Below are 8,187 nucleotides of genomic sequence, written 5' to 3'. Positions count from 1 at the left end.
TGATCAAATAAAATACGTCAAATAAAAAATATTAGGATTTTTAAATGAATCTTAAACAACACTTTTAATTTTAATGCTTGCGTGATAGTTTTTCTGAATAACAGAATTCATATTTATTTTAAAAATTGCTGACAGAATTGGCATGTTATTATAATACAGTAATCATATTTAGAAATAAAGTAATTATATTTAGAAACTAGCCAAAAGCCAGTATTCAAAACAAGTGAAACAACAGCATGATCCTAATAGAAAGAAAGCTAGGGTTATCAGGTTCAGGATTCTCTTGGGGAGTCCTAGATTTCTCAGTTTCCTGTACTGAAAAAAAATCTCGGACTCTTAAATCGAATTTTTTAATAGTTACAGAAGTTGAAGAAAAAAAAAAGTCAATCTATGGAAGTACATGAAGTTTTAAAAGTGTTTTTACAGAATAAAGGTATTTTAGGAAAAAAATAGAACAATTTTTGAGATTTTAGGAAGGTAATTTAAGTAATATACATTTGCAACAAATCTACTGAAAAAAACTATCTGCTTTTAAGTATTTTTGTTGATCAAGTTCTTTGCCTTTGTTTCTTCATATCAACTCTTCATTTACTCAAACCTTAAAACTGAAATTAATTGTTCATAAAGTGACCTGGACTAGTTTTTCCAAAATGTGATAACCTATGAAAAAATTTTCAAATCCATTCATATGCACATAAAAGTACCATGCAATCTAGAGGAATCTAGAGAAAGTTTTCAATTTAAGTGCATAAATTAGTTTTCTAAAAATCAAAACTGAATCACAAACTGTATGCATAATCTCCAACATAGGAACAGCTGTGTATTTTTAATTTTAGCAATGATAGCATAAATTGGATGGAGAAAAGATCGCTTTGAAATTAATCAAAAATTATACATGACCATTGTTAGGACAGTTCTAAGTAAATAATGCATGTATTCTGTTCAGAGAATATGATATACTACCAAGATTAGACTACAGTAAAATTTTTACATAAATGTATACAAAAATTAAATTATAATTTTTTTAAAGATTTTCCCCATTATATGTATATTTTTATAGGGCATTCTAAATATATGGTGACCCGAAAGTCTCCTGTGGTTTGGTGGTAGAGGAGAGGGGTGGGAGACCTTCGGACCACCAATCTCAGAGTACTCTCTCTCAAAATTGGGGTGGAAGCAGAAGTCCAACCTCCTTGAGGCTCTGGCAACCATTCTTTCATAAGCTACATGGACAACAACAATCTTTATAATCGTTGTTAAATTCTGTCGAATGAAATAAAAATAAGCAATGTCTTTAATAATTTTTTTCAACGAAAGCTGTACTATTTACTTGTTTAATGATATGATTAAAGACGCTAATTGTTTAATCCAATTGGTTCGAACTTGCCAAAATGGCTCAGTATTTGAAAAGCTTGCACATGATGATAACTTTAAGTACAATACAGATATGTCTTAAATAAAAACACCAAGTCTCTCTGAAATGCTATCAGAAATCATAAAGTAATAATAAAATAATTAAAATTAAGTAAAATATTAAAACCTATTTGAGCAAAAATAAAGAGATTGAATGGTAAATAAGTAAATGATGCAATAACTATGATTAGATCAAATACCTCTTCAAATGTGCACACTCAGCCTAAATTTCTTTTGTGTCCTTTCTTACGTTTCTGACAAATTTCTACTTTGACCAGTAGCATGCAAGAATCCATTTTAACTTGTTCTGTTGACTAAATTAACATTATTTTGTTAGTTCATAGTGTCATTAACTAACAAGATACTGCTGATGCTTGTCTCACTATGCCCCCATAAGTTTACATATTTGATGTTCAATTTTAGCGCAGATTTGATTTCAGATACGTTGTCATTCAGATGTTTCTTTGTTTTTTGCAAAAAAACTTTTGCCACTATCCCAAGTATCAGTTACTTCTTTATTGCCTATCTCGAATATTTTTCAGGGAATGTCGTTATTTATGTCTACACTAGAATCTCCAATAATGATATTCTTTTGTTACATAATTCATGTTCAGATGCCTTACAGTTATAAAAAAAGTCACTATCATGTATTATTTCTGCAACTCTATAAATTAATGGAATAGATTCAATGTTGAAATTGCTTATTTCTTTGCTGTAGTTAATTTCATGTACAGGTAGGCCCAGCATTTAAATTATTCCAGAGTTCCTTACTATTGGTAACATTTTCATCAGAATCCCGTACTTCATTGGAAATGTTTCTACTACACTAGCTTCAAAATACTTATTTCTATTTGAGTAACTGCTAAAAAGTCAGATCCAACACATTCTATCCACAAACTGATTAAATTAATATCACCTTGCTTCCTTATATTTCCGCTGATGATGTTGCTCACCTTTGTCTCAAAATTTGCAAATGGATTTGCACATTGGATATAAGATTCGTTTTCAATGGAAACATGATGTTTGACAGAACTTACTTGAAGCATTTTCCTATTTTTTCTAAAAATGCTTTTGCTATTATCAAATGAATCAATTTTTCACTTTTGCTAGTCCAGAATATTTTCCCAGAATTTTTTTTTTTTATAGTAGTATTTTTAAAAATAGTCTTTATTTTTATAGTTTACGACAATGACCGACATCTGCACTGAATTTATGTTATAAAGAAATGTCTTTTTAACATAAATTCAGTACAGATATCAGTTCAAGCAATATCGCTTTCTTGTTAAATACGTGTGTTATTTGGCAACCTTGATGCAGCAACAGTTGCATTTCACATCAAAAGATCTTTCATAGAGTTTTAATTTGTATCCAGTGTTTTTACCTTTATTTGCATAAACGTATATAAAAATAATTATCATATAAAAGAGAATAAGCATGGAAATTGATTACAATCCAAGGTTCTTAGAAGCATTGGTTGGGAATAAGACCACAGCCCCTATCATCAAAAAGAAAATATTATGAATGATTTTCCTCAGCAGGTCATGGATTACATATTGCAGTCACCATTTTATGCCTAGCTAAAAGCAGCTTTTCCACCTAAAAGCAGCATAAAATTGCTTTTCTGTCAAGCATTAAATTAGCAAAATAAATCTTCTTGACAGCAGTTAACTTAAGCAGTTAATTACTGAAAACTTCACCACAAAGCCCTTTTTGGGTGTCACAATCTTTCACCCACTATCAGATAAGATATTTAAAAAGTGCATAATTATTTTGAAAAACTTAGAACTGTAGAGAGATTTCATAAATTAAAATTTAATAGTTATAATATATATTCACAGAAGTATGTCGTAATAAGCTAAGTTTCCAATTCATTTTTCATTAAGAAATATTTCATATATGCAAGTTTTGTAGTTATAAGATAATGAATGTTTTAATGTATTGCAAAATGCTTAAGAGTTCAGAAAACAATAATAAAAATTCTATGTTATGAAATTTTATTTGAGAAGAAAAGCTCATGCTTAGTATTTTATTCCTCACTTGAATTACAAAATAAGTAATTAAAATTTTTATAATTAGTTTTGATAATAATAAATTTGTTAAGAATATTTTAACAGGTAACCAATTCAAATATTTAAAAGGCGGAATTTGCTTGTAATATCATGAACCTTTAAGGCTTTCAAATGCATTTTTATGAAATAAATTTTAAAACTAGGTATATAATTCTTTTGTAAATGGGTTAAAATTATTATTTCTTTGCGAACAAATATCATCAGCTCTTTCTATCCATTCCCTTTAATCAGTTAAATGTTATGAGCTGTATAACTTAAGAGGTGAAACAGTTTTCATTCTCTTTAAAAATTTACTTAAGATTATCAAGGAAAAAAAAATTTAAATTACAAAATCAGAACTTTTCCATCAACTCCCTACTACACAAGGCACAACTTGCAGTTAAATTTGCTCTTTCCTTGAATTTTTATGTTCTTGTGCATGCACTAATTTGCAGGACTTTGTGGTCTGAACTAATATATACGACGCGAATCAGAGGGAAGATAGAACAATAACTCAAGTTTGTTAATAAAACTTAATATTATTTAAAAAAATTACGTAGGTGCACTGTCATGCTCAATTTTGTGTCAAATATATTTTATACTTTATGATTTGTCAGTACCCCAAATATTACGCACATTAGCTGCATTTTCACAAATATTATGAAAATGCTTCACCATTCATTTGTCATTATGAATCAACACTATCAGCCAGAGAAAAACATAACATAAAAGCACATACATACAACTTTTTAAATTTTTTTGGCCCTGAAGATGTCAATGGAATAATTGTCAATTTTTAAAAGAATTTTTCTAAGTTGATGACGATACAGATTTTTATTAATTTGAAGAGATGCTTGAAAATTCGGAAAAAAATTAACACTCTCAAGGTATAAATGATGAAGAAAAACAGAAATGCAGCGATTATTGGAAGGTCCAAAAAGTAATTTCCAAAATTTCTATTGAAATGAAATCCTATAGCATTTTCACTCTATTAACTACTCACCTATTGTTGAAATGAGTTAATTTTGGTGAATGATGTATATGGTGATGAATAATTATTACTGTACTTTAAACAGTAATTTTTTATTATATATATATATTTTTTCCGCCAGGACTATACAAAAAAACTACTTAAAAAGTTCACCACAACACAAAGGTCGATATCACAACTTTGGTTTGCAAAACATTTTTTAATATGCAGCATTCCTCCTGTCCTAGCTATTGATTGTCCTTTGAGCTATTTGCAGATGTTTCCAATTTCTGCGTGAAATGATGAAAACCAATATTATTTTAATGCTACAAACATATTACAACTTCTTTAATGTTTGAAATGCAGCAGTTTACTAAACATTTTCAGCAACAAGCAATAGCTCTATTAAGGAAAGTCCCCCCCCCTTGCAGTACTTAGGTTTAGAAAAAGGTTTGGCTATTCAGATATGGCAAAGCATACCAGGGCTGCCATCATCTACCTTAGATGATGGATGCCTTTAGGAGGGACTTTCTAAGCAAAACTGGCTCATTTTCACTTTACACATTGGGACACCACAAAAACCAAAGATGCAGCCATCTCATTTTCCAGTATTCAGTGGTCTTAACCACTTGGCCATAGGTAAGGCCCTTAAAAGGAAAAGTATAGGCAAATATACCACAAGCCACTCAACAGCTTAAAACCAATATTCAATGAGCAATTCAAAAGTTGAACCTGTAACTAAAAAGAGTTCTGGAGTATTTCCTATGTCAAGCTGAGGCTAACGGCAGCAGCTATTTGCCAAATTCTTTTTCGACAACATAAAATATGTTTTCATCAATTATATTTAATGCTAAGAACTACACAAAAATGATGAAGGAATGAATTATTATCTATATAACATTAATTATGCACCAGCATCTTTTAATGTCATAAGTATTGTGACATTAAAAGATTGATTTCAGCATTAGAATTGCAAATCTAATATATTCATAAACCTTTTACCACCAAAGCTGAAATTTCAATTTTGTTTACTTAATCATCTATTCTCCAGTCAACTACCTAGTATAAAAATTTTCATTTCTCTTTTTATTTTAACAGCTTTTTATTTTTTAATCATGACATGCAACAGACCCAATTTGCACAGAAAGAAATTTTTTTAAAAATTACTGCATACAATAAAAGACAAAAACAAATTTTATAAATTACATCAAATTTATACATTCCAACTCTGTTAAGTGCCAATTTTAAATCCTGTAATTTGTAAAAGAGTGCATACATCTCCTCGGCTGTAAAAAATTGATGAAATAAGTTATCTTGATACTCATCTCAAAATGTAATAAACTACAATCTCTTCAGGTATAAAAATCAATGAAATAGAGAATCTTGACCCTTATCGCAGATTGTTCATTTTCAACTTTAAAGAAGGGTCACTGCATGTGATATTGTTTTTGAGATGTATTTTTCTAATATAGAGATTATTATTACACTGATCATCAAAATTAAAAGATAATTACAGAAATAAATCATAAATGATACTTAATGAAAAATAATTAATAGAAATAAAACATAAATGATATTTAATGAAAAATTATTAATAGAAATTTGTACAAAAGCATTAGTCAACATAAATTAATTGCTTGGCATCTCACAAAATATTGAAATTAAAACCAAATTTATGGAAACTGGAAAATGACAGAAAAATTAAGTCACCTCTTGTGGAAAGCTTTTCTTTAATGTGATGCATGGTAACCTTTAGAAGATATGCATACCTAACATCTTGATTTTGCATACTTTACCAAAATGTTTATTAAATTCCACAACAGTTTTTACCAAAATGTTGTGGAATTGCATGCCACTCCTAAGTGTACTTTTCAGTTACAAAGAGGAATTTGATGGCCTACAGCATCCCACACATGGTCAGTTGGGTGTAGAAGATGGCCGATCCATTCAAGTGATATCTTCTGTTCTGGTTTCACATTGAGCATATGTATCACATATGCTCAATGAGGGCAAGCACTGTCATCCATTAGCAAAAACACCGGCCAACAGCTCTTCTAAATAGTCTAACTTGGTGTTCCAATACTTCACCTACATATCTGCGAGCAGTCACAGAACCTCCTTCAAAGATATGCAATTCAGTGCGACTCCTCCCCAAGCTATTAAACCAGAGTCGTGGAAGCGGGATATTTCACAGAGAAGAGAAGGCAAGTTGCGTCTTCCTTACTCTCTCTCCAGATCAAAAAATGTCTAGAATCACTATATCTGGACTTGCTAGTAAACAATACTCAGGTAAAGTTGTCTTGGCTGCATTGAACATGACGATGGCACCAGTTTAATGGGCCCTTCTGAAAGTTGGGGTGAGTGGTGCATAAACCACTGTTTTTTCTCCCATCAGTCCAACCTCGTTAAGACTTTGTGCATAATTCATGTTCCTGTGGCAGCCTAAAGGTCTAAAACCAAATTTCTTGTAGTCGTTTCATGATTTCTTCAAGCTGACAACAATATAAAAAAACGGTACTCTGATGTAGTTATTGCTCTTGATCAAAGGTCATCCACAGCAACACTATTAACTTTTTATTAACTGATTCAAACTTTTGATATGACATTTTGAGGGATGTTCAAATCATGGGTGACCTCCATTTGTGTTTGACCCCCTCAATTATTTGCCACTTTTAACCTTCACTTAAATGATATCCTTCAGCCGTAATTACTAAATACTGATATCATTCTCAGAAAGCACATTCACTTTGAACAACACAACAGATCGGAATTCTAAGGTGTGTCCATTCTGCACCACATTGTCAATCACCGAATTTGCACATTTCCGGCACTAACTTATGTGCAGAAGTGCAATTTTGTGTTCAATTGTATTTAATTAACATAAATAATTACAGAATTGGGCATTGGTTGCAACATTAACTTAGTGAGTATATTTTTTCTCATTATCCTATAATTTTGATGACCAATTTAACTAAATAAAAGAAGCTTGAAAAAATGAACTTCTTCATTTCCAAAAAAGTAACTGATGGATCATACTGGTTACATAGGACAACCTTAGCATAAACATATCACAAAACGACAGATTAAACACATTTATCCTTAAAGGTGACTGATATAGCAATATATATTTAAATTACACATCCATAGAGAAAATAATCTTGATTACTTTTCAATATTTCTGGTGTGTGAAACTGAATTTACAAGAATGCATGCTTCTGATAGTTTCTTTCAAAATATTTCTCAGTGGATTAAAAAATCTTCCTACCTTAGTCAATAATTTAATATGCATTTGATGCCGACAGGAGAATTAATACTCTATTTGCCCTCACACTGAAGCACTTATGCAATAAATGCTTATATATAAAATCAAATATATGTAATAAATGTGTTTCCTTTCATCCATCCTTGATTTCTTTTCTCACATATTCAGTTATCTAATTTTTAGACAGCTGAAGATTAGTGATACAATTATACTTAATGTGGAGTTTAAGCTTTATACACTCCTTATTTCTTCAGCGGACTTTTTTTTAAAATTTATGTCCAACATGGGTTGAGCAATGTCAAATTTTGTTACAAAAATTTTAATTTTTTGGGAATAATTTTTGGTCAACTGATGTGTATACACTCTGTTGAAGTTAAAAATTGATGAATTCGATTGTTGCACATCTAAAATTACTTATCAATTTCATTCATTTGAATTACCGCTATATAAAAGAGTAGCTGATTAGCTTCTTGAACAAGGAAATAAACACAAAA

This window comes from Stegodyphus dumicola, chromosome 7 (genome assembly GCF_044657685.1).
Source record: "Stegodyphus dumicola isolate Sdum_Otavi_A_Nest chromosome 7, ASM4465768v1".
Classification (NCBI taxonomy): domain Eukaryota; kingdom Metazoa; phylum Arthropoda; class Arachnida; order Araneae; family Eresidae; genus Stegodyphus; species Stegodyphus dumicola.
Note: the sequence above shows the minus strand (reverse complement) of the source record.